The sequence below is a fragment of the Pangasianodon hypophthalmus genome, chromosome 15 (genome assembly GCF_027358585.1).
Source record: "Pangasianodon hypophthalmus isolate fPanHyp1 chromosome 15, fPanHyp1.pri, whole genome shotgun sequence".
In the NCBI taxonomy this organism is placed as follows: Eukaryota; Metazoa; Chordata; class Actinopteri; order Siluriformes; family Pangasiidae; genus Pangasianodon; species Pangasianodon hypophthalmus.
In genome coordinates this window covers 13,132,371-13,147,168 of record NC_069724.1, presented here as the reverse complement: position 1 = coordinate 13,147,168, position 14,798 = coordinate 13,132,371, and the positions used below count along the sequence as shown (strand labels likewise).

Genomic DNA, 14,798 nt, shown 5'->3' with positions numbered 1-14,798 from the left:
CTGGATTGTAAGTCCATCTCTTGATTAGTTTGGATCTGACTGCAGGGCTGTAACTGAGCACTGTTGCTGCCCCCAGCAGTGTGTCTTCATGCTGTGGTATTAATTATTAACACTGTGGTTAACCAGAGGTGTTTGACTAATTACTTTCCCTTTCGGTGCAGTCTCGCTCAGCACAGGTCTTGCGCAAGTCCAGCACTTTGGTGGCAGATTTACTGAACACTGTTTCTTGCAGACTTATTGATAAACCAGTAAACACGAGTGTGTGCCAAGTACCATATTTTCCAGACTATTAGACCCACCCTAAAAATCAATATACACTATATACACTGTATAAGTTGCATTAATGCAGCAGGCATTTGTATTTTTTTCCTAATGATTGTATTGTCTCTAAAACAACAATTCAGTACACATATTGACCAAGTTTAAATTCATGATGCACTTAAAAGACTGCAGATGGTTTTATATTGGACGTTTAACATTCCATCTTAAGTTCTCATGAACAAAACGTCCATGAATCATCTAATATTTTTTCACTCCAGAGAGGACTAACTACATCCAAATGTATTTTAAAAATGGACTCGCTCTTTTGCTAAAGGTTATGTATTAGAATGATTCCAGTGCTGAATCATTAAGGGACTGTGTAGAAAGTGCATGATTTTGTAACAGTTGATTTTCCACAGATGTGGCCACAAGAACACTAAACACACTAAACACACACCACATACACTAAAGGAAATCGTTCCTTTCTCTATTTTATCTTCCTTTTAGTCACATTTCTGGATGAGTCCTGCAGGGTCATCCATTTCATCTGCAAAATCAATGCACTTATTAGACTCTCGGTTTCTTAATGATTCTCATAAATATTAAAGTACCGATCAGCTAGTGTTCGATTCAGTGAGATTTTGCGAAGGATATTTTGAAGAGCATTTGTTGTGTTTTCTCTAATGAGAAATCGAAGAGGGGAAGTTGAATATCTAATATCACTCTAACTACAGTCTAGTGTGTACAGGTTTTATTTTTAATGTTGTGGATGTATTGAAGTTTAATTCAGTGACTATATCATTTTGTTGTGTCTCTTAAGGATTGTTTTGCTGTTTTGCCCATTTCGTAAGGTTGACCTGTGTGGGCATGTGCGTGTGTTTGTGTGTGGGTCAAATTTTCAACCACTTTTGCATATCTGCTCGCTGACTACTTGTCCTCTTCCGTCCCTGAGTGTTACGTCCCACTGACATGTGAACATGGTCGGTTGGTATGGTGATTTATAGTAAGGGATATATGTCAGGGTGTGTAGTCAGGGTGTGTAGTTTTTGCCTCCTTTACTAGGCCCACATATTCAGAGTTCCTTAATTCTGGGACCTCTATGGGTTGATTAAGGAATACAATATGACATTGTGTGCTGTTACAGGAAAATAATCAATGACAAGGTAGTCTGAGTTACTGATCCAACCCCAATGTTGATTATTTCCCTATAACAGCGTGTCCCTAAGTGTTTTATTACTCTTAACTCTTATACCACAGCAATTTGCCAATGATACATGTCATACTGTTACAAAGCACTGACAATGGAGACTCTTTTCATACATATTAAACAAATGTCTCCTCACAGAAAACCACTGTATCAGCAATTATCATTTTTTCTTAGACGTTGATCGTGTGGCATGTCTGCGTCCCTGTGTTACTTTAAAAACGCTAATGTATTAGAATGAGCAAATTCAGTATAAACCTGTGATTTGCAGCTTCACTACATTATAATTTTAGGTTATAGAAAATTAATCAACACCTTCTGACCAATCAGATTCCAGAATTCAGCTGTATTACTGTATAGTGTGTTTTTTTGACACTCTAGATTTCAATATTTAGATCTGACAAAATTTAGTCATAATGCATTGTGTGTGCGTGTTCATGTCCTGAGTAAAACCCAATCCCATTCAACTGGCAGCAAAAGGACCGCTGTCTTCTATGCTTAAGTATTTTGAACTGATAGAACATTGTCTCTGAAGAGAATTATTGGATTTCTTTCTCCCAAAACGGATGAGTCCCATGAATGGTTGAAGAGTATGATGGATAGAAATGTCATCATAATGTCATAAACCATGATAATTAGATGAACTTTTCTTGCGGATGTTATTTAATTTGAAATGTAATATCATGCACATGCATACACAATGTCTAGACCCTGATGAAGTGTGTGTATACTGGCTGCTGTTTTTACTGTCCTCTCATCCTGTTTTTATCATTCTGTCACTCCAGAATGCACATGCTTAGTAATGGGGTTCTGGCTGTCGTGCCAAAGGATGAGCGCTTCGTTGGTGTCTTTCATTCAGTGTCATTGAAATGCAGTGGAATGTTTTTCAATGGCTGTAATTATGAGGGATGCTGTGCCTCTTGTGGTAGATGTCTCTGTCACTCTTCATTTTAAAACCGACTCATCATATCACAGTGAGGACGCGTAACTTAGCTTTAGCTTAGACTTGAAGCTCAGCATTACTCAAACCAGTTTACTCTTGACTTCAAGATTTCACCTGTACAGCTGAAAAGATTGATAGCATTCATTTATTGGACAGATAGAGCATCTTAAATCTGCATAGACTCACAGCGCCTGTTGAGAATTATAGCTTTTAAAATACAACAGATGTCTGCACAGTTTGATTTCTCCGAATCACACTATTGGGAGTTTCAGCTCCATGCTGCTGTCTGCTCACAGTGCAGTTTGTAAAGAAACATGCTGGGCATAGCAGGCTGTCTATTCATCCATCTTTTCACTCCACACTAACATTCTGGTGTAAATGTTCCTGTCACTAAACGTTCCATCTACATGTCTTCCACACTCATTCAGTGCCAGTATGACTTTGCATTGCTCACTGTTAATATTTATTCTTTTTTGCTTTAGATGCAGTCTCCAGCTTTTATTATTTTTTTTAATGGTGATTAAGATTGAGAGTCTGCGACGAAGGCAGTTTGGATGGTTTAATCTCTACCTCTGAACTGATAACGATGGTAACGATCATCACTTAGCTACTTGTTTTAATTAAAAAGTGTTTTATCAAATTTTAATTTGTCTGTTAATTAAAATGCGATTGATTATTATAACTACTGATGATCCCAATATCATCAATAGAAATACACTCACATATATCATATATCATTATGTATATTTATATAACATTTTAACTAAAGTAATAAGCTGACGAATCCTGTTTAAACACGCGGTATCATAGCTGCCTCGGTAGATGTTCAGCTACTACAAATTGTCGCATGACATTTAGGAAGTGAGCTCATAGATCATAATGTGAGTTTCATTTTAATTTTAGTTCGCCCAACCCCTCTCAGTGGCACTTGCTTCACAGTATGGACATTGCTGACATGGAGTACTCTTTCTTTTCCTTATTTGCAGCCTGTGTCTCTGAGGAAAACTGACGTCTCTCAGTCCAGCAGCCCACACAGTCTGTGTATGTGTGTGTGTGTGTGTGTGTGTGTGTGTGTGTGTGTGTGTGTGTGCGCGCGCCTTCTTTCACTCTTTAATTAGCCCGTCCCCTTAAAGCTGCTATATCAGGACTCCTAAAAGCGGGTCTTTTTGGCATTGCTACAAGTATGTGTTTACATGCCGTCTGTGTTGTCCCTCTTGCCTTTACAGAATGACCACACACTAGCTGCTTGCTTATTTTTCTGCTCGTGTGTGTGTAAACCGTGGTGTCTGCACTCTCTTTGTTCGTGCCTCCCTCAACCGCTCTTGTATGTAGAAGCGAGTTAATCTTTCGACCATGGCTGTTTGAAACGTGTCTACATCAGTTGAGATTGAATCATCGCCGTCTTTCTGTTGGAGTCGGAGATCAGACTAACCCACTCAGCTGGGAGATAATCCTGTGTGGCCAAACTTTGAAGCTTTTATGCTTTGTTCTCCTAAATTCCACCATCCATGTAGCCAAAGTCATGCAGTATTTTATAATAGCTGTGTGTATTCCCATACCCACCCATCTCTGTCTTGTGGACTTGTGGAAGGGGAATTCAGGAAAAGATAGGATGGGCAAATTTCCTAGACTGTAGACATAGATTGAAGACTTTGTTTTTACAGTACAGCATGTTGGAGCTGAGTTATACCTACCGCAGCAAGGAGCTTGTACATAAGTTCCGTGACTAAATGGCAGTAACGGTTACCTTTTCAATGCTGAGCTATTAATAAATAGTTTACGGCTACTAATTATAGAATATGATACATCGAATATATTTTACAGTTGGTTTATTTGGATCATGGCTTTTATATAAACAAATACAATTTTAAAATAGGGCTATTCTTCATTTAAAAAAAAAATAGCATGGGAAAGTCTTTCTAGACATACCCACAGTATTACCATCTCTACTTAAATGAATGGCTTCTTCTTGGGTTTTGCTAAAACCCAGACTATTCTTGAGCATTTATTTGCATGCTCTTGAGATGTAAGAGAATGGACCAGCACTCTAGTACTGAGTATGGTTTATTTTATTTGTATTTATTGTATTTATTTTAAAACTAATTTTGTGGGTTGGTTAATTCAAAGTGGTTATGTTTTGGTTCGTAGTGGTGCTTCATATTAGGCTTTGTGAGTAATGCCACTGACTTGGAACATATGACACACATTGGGTTTGAAGCAGGGAGAATACACACCTACTTCTCTGTCCATTCGTCTTTAACCATTCTGTTTTTGTCATTGACTTTTTTTTTTTTTTTGTAACGAGCCATGTCATCACTGCAGTGAACAGACCAGAAGGTGTAAATAAAATAAAAAAAAAAAAAATCTAAGAAAGTCTGTAACATTGAGCTCTTTCTGACCGAATGTCTCCATTTCTGTAGCGAGTCTTTGGTCTATTGTAATTCGTTTATTTACATAAATGCATGTGATAAGCAGCAACTGAAGATCTGCTACAGAAGTCACTGAATGATGACCAGTTTTTTTAAAATATGTTTTTCGTCTCTGCTGCACTACTTTTTCCAAAGTACTTTCAGACCCGTCCACCAATTGATGATCCCTGGCTTTGGGTTTATTTCCCAGTTCCTCTGTTAAAGGGTTTTATTGATGGCCAGATACGAAAGCGTGTACAGGTGAAATATCACCAGTTGGTCTGAAAAGATGCGTATAGCTCAGAGGGACTTTCAGGTAAATGATTTGCCAAGAGGAGTTCCCATTTTGATCCACGTTCCACTGAGCAGCCTAGACTAATCTCTTCACAAAAAGTGCATCCTTAGCCTTTTTAGGACAAATCAAACTACTAGTGACTACAAGTGCAGGCTGGGATTCTTAAACAAAGCACTATCAGTCAAAAAAAACTATGGAAGTGCGTGAAAGCTCCTTTCTCAGTGAGCTGACTTTTAGAGTTGTTGCTGAGCTACGGCCACTTTTCAACACGTTGATTAGTTCTGCTACAGTATTTTTTTGAATGCTCGGTTTGGTAAGTTGAAATATTTGTTGGGTTTGCATCCAGACCTCTGTCTGCCAGTTGCTGACCCTAATTTACACTCTTTCCGCTGGATCGTTACGACTTTTCTCTTATTGATGTGCAGTTGCAGAGGTGTGTAGAGTACAGGAAATGTGAAGGAGTTGTCTGAAGGAAACAACTGGGACTTTCCCAGTAGACAAGGCGTTTTCCATTAAATCATACGCACATTAAATCTACGTTTTATAAATCATAGCTCAGTTGCTGACTGACATACATGGACTGAGCACAGGAAGCACTTTTTGGACTGAGGTGTTTGATAGCATTGTGGGAGAAAGTGGAGAGGAAGAGCTCTTTGTGCAATACGATGTTATCGAGGGGGTAGCAAGGGTTATTTTCTTGGAGTGGTCACTCATTCATTGATTATTAGAGCAGTTTATCTTTTATTATGTTTATTACTATTTTTAGCTCTTGCTTTTTTTTTTTTTTTTGATTTAAGAAGCTCAGAAGACAGGAGTCTTGTTTTTCAAACTGGGCTTGCAGAATCACCAGGGGTCTGTGAGAGAGATTGTTCAAAAGCTCCATCTAACACCCTAAAGGGTTCTTTGGTTTGTCTTTCTGGTGGAAAGATTAAATAGTCTTAAGGCCCTACAACAGAGGGTTTTCCATTTAGAAAAGGTTCCATATCAGACCCCAGCCACCCCAAACTGTTGAACATCCAAGTAACCATTGAGTCAACACTTTTTCCCCCCATCAGCTTGCGTTATAAGTCTATACATGCTTTACAGTGTAATAGGTATGTTTAAAATCGATCTACAATCATAAGGGGCTCTAGAAATGCTTCTACCCTGGTTGCAAAAATTTTGGCACCCCATCCTAGAGAAGGCCCTTTGTTCTCTTCTCTCTTCACCCTGACCTATCCTCATAGTCCCAACTGAGTTTAGCCCAATGCAGGGAAATAACATTACCCTCTGAGAGAGTGATGGAAAAGAAAACCCAAAATGAAAACATTGGTTTGTTCCATTACGGGGGAGTAGGAGGGATGAGGGTAGGAGACAGTTATGGATTTGACGTGGAAATGACAAACGGCAGTTTCAGTTATATCTGTTTAGATCATTAAATTCTGATGGGTTTTAAATTACAAAGTTGTGAGGTTAAGCTTAAAGTCTAAAATAGAAGCCAATAGTCATTAATATTTGGGATGTGATTTAGGCCGTCATTAGGTTTACAGTTTGTGAATTTTTTTTTTTTTTTTTTTTTTTCCCCATGAGGTAATTTTCTGTTTGACACAGAAATGATTTGGGTTTGGTCACAGCACAGTAGCACATCGGGGAAGCTAGTTATCCGGAGAATATCTTGTGAATCATTATTCTCCCGGCTTTATTTCCGCTGAGGTCACAGCAGCACTCATTAATCTCTTATTATGTCTCACACTGTTCCTCTGGCGTTTACGTTAAACATTGTCCATTAAAGAGTATCTCTCACATGGGGTTTCCTGTGCTATAAACAGCTTAGCTGCCATAAAAGCACTTTCTTGCACTCCTCGTGCTTGGTGTGTGTGCGCGTTTGTGTATGTGTGTGTGCACGAGTGCCAGCAGCGGGTAGAGTCTGGCAGACTTCTGGCCCCGCTGTGGTCTAGACTGGAGCGAGAAGCTCACTGATGGAGCCCCATGAGTCACTCTCCCCGACCGCCATCTCTGTGTGAGAGCATCAACTTCGCTGCTGCCCTGAGGAGAGCTCGGCCCGGACCACGGTGCAGCTGCCCCACACACACACACCCACACACACACACACACACACACACACACACACACACACGAATATTGACCAGGCTTGCTCATCTGACCTCTGCATGTTGTTGTTATTTTGGTCTGTTTTCTGTCATCGCGTGTTTGTCAGCTCATGGGAAACTAACGAGCTGACAGTTGGAGGATAGCCTGACCTTTAGGGCTTCTTACGAATTGACTTATGACCGCTAGCTTCCAAGTACCATATTTCTCAGATTATAAGTCACTCCGGAATAATCCCTGCAAATTGTATTAATTTTGACGACATTTTTATTTTCCATATTGTTTTTCCAGCTTCTTAAACAGCGTTTCAGAGACCAGTGGTGTAATCTGGTTAAGTGTTTGTCCCATCAGTATTTCCGTAGTTCAGTGCGGAAATTCTTTACTACAGACCTGATCTTAATCCTCTCAGGTCTGGAAAAAATGTGTCCTTACTGAGAAGTCATTATAGAACAATGTTTAATATTATAAATTCACAATTTACTTCATAAGGAGCATTTTTTTTCATTGATAAAAGGGCAAAGCTAAATTTCATTGGATTTAAAGTGAATTTTCATCTATTATTCACTAATATTAATGGTGATCTTTATTTACCGCATAGGAAAAGTGATATTCTTCATACCGTCTTGTTACTTTCCACATTTTAATAGATATTAGGAAATACCCAAATTCATACAGGCTGTATTGCTTAGTTGGACTGTGTGATATCTGCATAGCAACCAAAATTCATTTTGACTGGTGGAGTTTAGGCTGGTAGTTTTAAAGAAAAACAAATCCTGTTGTATCAGTACGTGGCATCAGTAACTCAAACACTCGCTTCAAGAAAGCAACAGTATTTTGTGCAGCAGCTCTGACATTCCTAGCTGCAAGGCAAATCACAGGTTAACATTATTTATTTATGACGTATATTTATGACGTTTATTTAACATTTATGGAAGGAGTCTCCAGTGTCAGTGTGTTTTAACAGTCTGAGGTAAAGCTGTAACTTTAAGTCAGAAATACTCGCAAAACCAATGTCGTAAATAAACCTAGTGAGTTATTAGCTGCAACTAAGCTCATTATAAAATTATATAAACTACACGTGCATGTGCTGTGTGTTGAATGGCAGGGGTGATAATTATTGATTTCTTGTATAGTGAAGTAGCCCTAATAAACGTTTCACTTTCTTAATTTAAATCTCCATTCATGTTTAACAAAGACATTCATGGCTTTATCTGTCTGGAAGCTAAGATGCATCAGAGAAGGATGTTTAGTTGCCCTGCTCTGACGTCAGACAGCAGGTTATTAAGGTTTATATAGGATACAAGATTGGCAAAAAGAGAACACATATTACGAAATACAATACACTTTATTTTTGTGCATCTTAAATCTGCAGACATAATGTTTTTCAAGAGACATTTAAATCCTCCAACTTAGCCATTGTGATAGTCTATCGGTGATTCCCAGTACTATTATCAGTCATCCCATGACTTCTTTAGTTAATAAAAAGTTGCCACATTACTGTGGTGTAAGATGAATAAAATGCTTATCAAAATGATTAACTTTGGGGTGGTGACAGTAACTCCACTTCGTGTCAGGTCACATCACGCCACCCTGTCTTTGATTATTTTCCTATAACAATACGTCCCTAGAATGTTTTACGCTTTATTTAATAGTAAACTGATGAATTATCTCAATACAGGTTTTTAATATTGTGGGAGCTATGTCAATACTGGCCAACTCCAATAACTCTAACTTTTAATTAATATTTATCCAACTACTTATTTTTGTGAATTCAATGAACTTGAACCTGGTTTCCTTTAGCTCCCCTCCCCTTTTTTTTTTTTTTTTTTTTTTTTTTTTTTTTTAAATAAAAATGCAGCAGTACTCCTTTCCAGACACAAACCTAAATACATTTTATCATATCAACCACCTGTATTTCATCCCAGTTAAGTTTGGTAAGGGGATATATGAACTATTACACTGACATAAATACATACTTGTCATACCAAGTTGTTCAAAGTTTTTGCCGTGTCAATAATGATGGCAGTAATAGCAATAAATGATATTGATATATTTACATGACCTGTAAACTGGAATTTGAAGGGAAAATGTGGGCGTTGCTGAGGGATAAAAAGAGGGTTAAATCACAATAACCATAAAGACGTTACCAGCATATTGCAGTTAGACTAATAAAGAAATTATTAGTGCACAATACTGCTTTGTACAAGTCACAGTACCCACTACAGGGCAGAAAACATGCAGATTTGTTTTTCTGTTCCACATAAACACTGGCTCACAAAATAAACACCTCAGCGTCATCTGCCCCTGGTGTGGTTGAAGCCATTTGGCCACTGGAGCCAGACCAGGCCATTTGTCTTCGTGAGGGGGGTGGTATGGGACTATTAACGTCCAGGACGCATTCCTCCAACAAGACTCAAGCAGCTGAAGGTATACAGTCTCCTTTATGTGAAACCAGAGACCACATGGAGCCTGCTGCTAAACACAATAATGATCCAGCCTTCCACCTTGGTGCCTGTATATCGCTTTATAAACAAAGAGCTAATCCTCAGCTTCTTGTCTCTCATAGCCTACAAGACCCAATAATCAGTTAACCTTTAACCCCCACTTCTCATTTTTCTTTTCTCATGACTCCTTGAGAAGTGGGTAGCGTTAAGATCTTGGACAGGCCTACACATCACGTCCGTGTTTCTTTCTCCTGCCTGTCCTCACGCACACAGACACCACTTGTCCTCCCTCTAGGCTCCGGTGGGTCTGAGTGACGGGTACAGAGGGAGCTGGGTTAAAAGTCTGCCCTTTCTCATCCCTCCTGTCGAAAACACCTGTCCGTCTGCTCAGAGCTCCCCTGCCATGCCTCCTCCATAGCTCCAGTTTGTTCTCCTGAAGACACTTCATGTGGTTCACTGGTTCATGCCAGGTTTTATAAGTAGGTTCTGTAACCGGATGGTAAAATCCTACTATTGTTTTCTTGTGGCTGAACAAAAAGTCAGTCTCAGGGCATGCAGGGAAACAGATCATGTAACTGTGTATTATATAAGAGCATGTAACAGCAGGGCACATATTTCTTTCCCAACAGAATTTGTTGTTCTGAGTTTATCCCATCATAGATTGGTTGGTGAAAAAGTGTGGAATGAAGGTGATGCACATCCACAGTAGACCTTATTTTTAACATTTGCGGTAATGTCTTCACATACAGTGAAGAGAAATAATTGTTTGGACAGTTTTGGTGTTTATTTAATATACTTCCAGTGCATTCCAGTGTATATTTAATATACTTCCAGTCTTTTGACATTAGGTGCAATTTGCGGAAGAACATGTCTCTTGTGCATGCAAGTTTCACACCAGTAGCATCAAGGAGAAGGTGAAGGAGCTTCGTAAAGTTCACTGGTGCAACATTATTAAACAACACTGAAAGGAAAACTCTACGGAGCCATAGCAAACACCTTGGACATCCCTGTCAGGACAACTGGTTCAATAATATGCAGGTGGAAGACAAGTCTTCCTTAGACAGCTGTGCCACACAAGATTTCACAACATGCTCTCAAGGTAAGAGAGAAGCCAGCAGTCACTCGAGTTGCAGGATGAGCTGAAAGCAGCAGGAACAGCATTTACACAGAGAACAATCGGCAGTGAACTGCACAGCAATCATCTCTGTTCCATTTCTGTTCTCATGCAAAACTCCTCTGCTAAAAAAGAAGCACAGAGGTGCATGTCTAAAAGCGGTTAGACAATTCAGAACTTTTTTGGAACAATATACTCTGGTCAAATAAAATAAAAATAGAACTCAATAATTCAGCTAGTTGTGTTTGGAGAAAGAAGGGCTGTGTGTATGATCCCAAGGGCACTGTAACCACCGTGAATATCATGAAATGGAGCTGCTTCTATGCAAACAGTACTGAGATATTACGCACCATTGAAGGTAACATGAATGGAGCGATGTACCGGGAGGAGAATTTAGTAGAGAATTTAATCTCATCAACCAGGAAAATGAATCTGGGGAGAAGATAGATGTTTCAACAAGACACAGACCCCAACCACACAGCCAGAAAAAGGCAGAAGGCTTTGTATGGCCAGGCTGATCTCCTGACTTGAATCTCATGAAATATTTTTGGAGGATTTTGAAATTGCAAGTCTATCAGAGGGATCCGCATAACCTTGGGGAATTGAAGATGATTTGCCAAGAGGAATGGACCAAAATTGAACCACGATGCTGCAAAAAGCAAATTACTTCTTACTGTAGACATCTCAAAGCTGTAACTGCAAGCAGCAGCTTTGCAATAAAAAAAACTAAAGTTAGTAATTAGTGCTGTCCAAATTTTTGTACATCAGTTTAGTGTTTTTGACATACCTTTGTTTACACTTGTAAATACACGTTATTATTTTTCATATTTATATAATAAATGAAAATAATGATAGGGTATGACATAACTATTAATAATAATCGGTATGATAATTAATAGGGTATGATATAACTATTTTTTTAAGACTATTATGCAAGTTACTGAATGGAGCAACCAAACTAATTTCCATATTGATGAAAATATAGCCCCAAAGCTAGAGATTAATAGATTACTGTATAGATTAAAGTCTGGTTCAAAGAACAAATTAGGGTGTCATGCCTGGGCATGTTCAGTGCAGCTGGCAAAGTGTGTTTAGTATCACGATACTCACGATCTCCCTGTAAAATCGCGATCTCCCTGACCATGGAGATATTTTACTTGTTCATGATGTTCATGTTCATGTTTCCTGCATCAGAAAACTTAAAGTTCCAGTTTTACCTTTGGTCTTTAAAAAGTACTGACACTGAAGACTCATTCCATAAATATTAAACATCTCCTTACAGAAAACTACACCATATCTATAATTACACGTGTTTTGATCTGCTTATGTGGAGCATATGCCATACAAGTCCCTGTGAATAAGAAGTTACTCTAGAAATAATAACAAAAAAATTAATCTACTACTTGTTACTATGAGCAAACAATTTAGTTGGTCACTACTGACAATTCCTGCAATTTGATATAATATTGATTATAATATAGCCTTAGTTTAGACAATGTATTATGACAACTGCGATTTTTTCATTGAGAAATGTTTTAATGTAATTTGTTAGGGTGCTTATTTGGCCAATATTGTGATACGATGAACAAACAATTATATTGTGCAGCTCGCCTGGAGGTGACCAGCTATGCACAGTGAACGGAAAGTGTGTATAACCCCGATGCCCTTCTGCACATGGTCACACTCCTACATGCCTGTCACACCCTGCAGGTGGGGAATGTGTATTAAAGGACAGCTGACTAAAGCAGAATGGGGAATAGATGGACTCCACTGGGGACTTGGTGTCCTTGCTGTCAGCATCACCGGCTCCTTACACTGTCCTTACCTGCCTTGCGTTATTGATTTATTTATGTATGTGTATGACCTGTTATTTTGTGTGTGTGTGCGTGTGTAAACGTGTGTTTACTTCATACCTCGTATACATTGTCCTCAGCAAGCTTTATAGGACTATGGCTTTTTTTTCCTGGAATCCTTTACGAAGTAGTTACCAATTTTAGCCCCTTGAAATTCTGGCAAAAAATATTAGTAATTTATTTAAAGAATAAAACACTTTAGAGCATGCTATTGCAGGAAAATAATCAGTGTCAGGGTGGTGTGATAAAGCAGAGTTACTGTTACTAGTTGATTATTTTCCTATAACACTATTTCCTCTTATACCACAGAATTTTTTTTTATTTAATTATTACACAACACAGTTTTTATCCCTTTATAGATACATTTAATGTTGTGGAGTGTCTGAGAATGACACTTGCATTAAAGCAGCTATAAACAGTCATTACCTCACCGGCCTCTCTCTTGAAGTCATTAGGACTGAAAACACAGATTATCATGTTAACACGAAATCCCAACGTGTAAACCCCTCTGACCTGAAGACTCTATATTGTTTATAAAACTTAGTTACAGCTCTACCTCTGACGTGTTATAAAGTGCTGATGACTTCTTCCATACATGTTAAATAAAAAATAAACAGAAAACTTCACCAGATCAATAATTACACAGTTTTTAACCTGTTTATATGGAGCTTCTATAGTGAATGAGCTGTTACTATAGAGACAATAACTTATTAGAAAATTTATATTATAGAAAACTGTTGTAAATTGAATTGTTGAAATTTAAGTAAACGCCTAATGTACCAGATGTTTTCCCCCATAATGAATGTACAGCATGAAAAACTGCATTTAAGAGACCCTGCAGTTTAGTGTTTCTCATTGGCACTGTATTATTTTCTGAGCTATGGTTGTGATCTTAATCCCACTGTCAGGCCTGGAAAATATCTGTCTGTGTATCCTTATGGCAAAGTCATTATATAGCAGTGTTGAATGCAAAAACATTGTACTTCACTTTATATGTGGCTTTTGTTTGTCTGAGCGCAAGCTAACGTGGCTATGAGGGAAAGCCAGGTTAAAGACTTTCCCATAAACTTCCTGTAAATTTTTTTTTGTCTAGAACCTCAGCAAATTCACACCATGGTTTATAACCAGCTACAGTTTGGTCAGTCAGTAGCAAATTTGATTCATACGACAACTAGCCTTTTTTTCATTTCTTTGAGTTGAAGTGCGTAACACAAGTTTAGCAATATTAGCCAAGCCTGCCAGACAAACTGCCTCGCTAACATTAGCTGTCCAACATCAAGTGTGCTAGTGATTTATTGAAGACTGTAGATTTGCCTGTGTAATTAAAACCACGTTTTAAAACCATGTATAGCCATGTTCACTACACACCCATCTAATCTGTTATGGTGAGGTTAATTGAACTTAAGCTCCGCCCTTATTGCGTCACGGACGTCTGTCATTCTGCTAAATCAGTTTGTATTAAAACAGTTTTCATGGTCTGTCTGTAGCGATGTCTTTTTCTCAGGGTGCTGAAGCATAATTGGAGAAACAAATGTTCCGAGATGGATTAAAGATTAGGGCTCGTGTAGTGAAAGCAGAAAATCATCATCAGTAAGAATATTTTTAGCCAAATTTACAGGCAAAGGAAGACTAATTTCTCCTGGGCTTTGGTTATTAATAGGGCAAGTTAACAATTGCAAGACAGCTTTGCTGAAGATCTTTTGTTCTTCCCTGCCGGTGTGCTGTTTGATGATAGATTTCCCCCTCTATGTCTCTAGCATTAACGTTAATTTTTTTTCTTTTAGAAAATCTCATGACGAGGTGAGGATATGCGATGATGTGCAGTGGGATCAAACACATGCTTGGTGAGGGTGGGGAGTGAGGGGCTCAGCGAGGGGCTGTAAGCAGAGCACGGTGGATGAGAATGTTGTTGTAACCAGGGTGGGTTGAGGACAAGACCTGGGCTTTTCTCCCAAACATACAGTCCAGTTACAGCAGGGAATTCTGCTACAGTGTACAGTGTAAGAATGTAAAATTATTTTGTCTTATTTGCTTTATTGACCGCTATCTGTCTGTCTATCTGTCTGTCTTTGAAACTGTCTTTCTCTCTGATGCCAGCAGTCAGTCAGAGCAAACCTAGAGGCAGAAATGATTGCCAGTTGTTAAGCTCAGCATGCAATGGAAATAGAGAAGGTGGAGCTAACCACAT

General features: G+C 38.6%; 1 protein-coding gene across 2 annotated transcripts in view; it reads left to right on the top strand.

The window, feature by feature from the left end:
- Window positions 1-14,798, top strand: part of nectin3b (nectin cell adhesion molecule 3b) — a 57,319-nt gene that overhangs the window by 14,008 nt on the left and 28,513 nt on the right. Inside the window, exon 2 of one of the 2 annotated variants that reach the window (XM_053240139.1) lies at window positions 14,395-14,610. The exons of the other annotated variant lie outside the window; for it this stretch is intronic. The gene's annotated coding sequence lies outside the window, so the exon portion shown is untranslated. The remainder of the gene's footprint in view (window positions 1-14,394; window positions 14,611-14,798) is intronic. 2 annotated transcript variants of the gene reach the window in all.